Source organism: Peromyscus leucopus, chromosome 2, assembly GCF_004664715.2.
Source record: "Peromyscus leucopus breed LL Stock chromosome 2, UCI_PerLeu_2.1, whole genome shotgun sequence".
Lineage (NCBI taxonomy): Eukaryota > Metazoa > Chordata > Mammalia > Rodentia > Cricetidae > Peromyscus > Peromyscus leucopus.
In genome coordinates, this window is record NC_051064.1 from 75,151,827 (window position 1) to 75,153,680 (window position 1,854).

Consider the following 1,854-nt stretch of genomic DNA (forward strand, 5'->3'; position numbering starts at 1 on the left):
AAAAGGACAGGGATCAGGATTTGGGATGTTCCTGTATGTCTTTGCTCACCTGTTCCATTCTAAAGTGGGGAGATCATCTTGTTGGGGGTGAGAGGAATCAGAAGCTCTGTGAAAGCTTATAATTAATGGCAGAAGGCGAAGTTCAAACCACTGACTTTAGATCCAGAGAAGCTGAGGTTTGAGACATCCTCCATCTTTCACATGCAGTCTCTTCTTAAGCTTGTCAGCTCTTCAGTTTTCTTAGCTATAAATTGAGAGATAAAATTTTTACCTTTCAAAGGCTTTTATCTGAGTCGCAGGAAATACATATCATGTCTATTCCAGCATTATCTCTTGACTTTCAATAAAAGATGACCACTACTACATTTTTATTCCAGATATTGGATGTAAAAGCACTCGAAGTAAATAGGAAACACACCTGTGCTTTGGGTGTCTTCCATGTAAGTGAGATGCTTCCTTAACTGTGTACTACAACATAGCAGGATGAGTGTAAATTCAAGTTTGAGATCAGCTAAATTACTCCAGTCACAGAAGCAGAAAGTCTGAGGTTACTCCGTGTGTTTTTTTTTATCTCCTCTGTCTCCTCACATTTAATTTTTCACTTAATCCTCCTACTTCCATTGTCAAAATATTCCCTGTCTCAAGCCCCTCTTATAGCTTTATCTGTCCTCATTGCTCTTCCCCAATTATATCTATACCACACTACTGAGTGTCCTCCTAATATTTTCTCTAATTTTCTTCCATTTTAAATCATTTTTAAAACAAGTTATCTTTTTAAAAAATATGTATTTCTAACACTAACCAAAATGTGATTTTTCTTTACCATTTACTAAAGGGGGTCTGACTGTTTCTTTGTTGTTGTTATTTGTTTGTTTAGTCTATTTCTTTTTTTTAACTTTCATTGATTCTTTTGGGGTTTCACATCATGCATTCCAATCTCACCTATCTTACTGTCCCATTTCATCTGCCTCTGCCCTTGCAACCTTGCAATCTCTCCCCAAAACCAAATTTAACAGAAAACCAAAAACCAAAAAACCAAAAAAAGCCAGGATGTCATCATGGCACCAGGTGGCTATGCAGGCCACCAAGATTGTCATGCCCCCCCCCCTTCCCAAAGCATGACTCTTGGATACGAACATGGCTCCAGGTGGTGGTCAGACCACAGGCCCCTGCAAGGTCCACAGTGGCAACAGAAGCCACAGCCATCAATACAGGCCCCCTCTACTGCTTGAGGGCCTCAGACCAAAACCTGGTCCTTGCCTAAAGCCCAGGTCTGGACATCACCCTGAACTCAGATAACTAGAGGGCCATTCATGTCAGCTTATTTCTCACTACCCTCACCTCTCCAGATCTGCCTCTCTACCCAGTCCATGAACCATTCCACTCCATCTCTCTCACCACATTGGTGCCTGTCTACTTGTCACCATAGCTCTTGATTGGGTCACAGGTGGCACTTGGCTGAGTCCTGCTTGCACCAGCCACAAGGCCTAGAAACATCAGCTGCACTTGGTATGATGGTGCCTGACCATGCCAGAGGCCCAGTTCAGCCTCTGGTTGATTGTGTCCCCCAGACCAAGAAGTCTTATGGGGAGCCATCTGTGCCATTCCTTACTGTTTGTTTTCAAGGTTATGATTATCCACATTGTGGCTTGAGCCTCTCTTTAGACTCTAATGCGGTGGCTTGGTTTCCAGTAGGACATTTTTGCTACTGCAACTTGGAAAGGACATGTTACTGGTATTTAGTGCATAGAAGCCAATGATACTGCTTAGTGTACTGCAATGCACAGGGCAAATGCTGACAACAGAGAACTGCTCAACTCCAAATGTTAATATTGACAAGGTTAAGAAAATTTA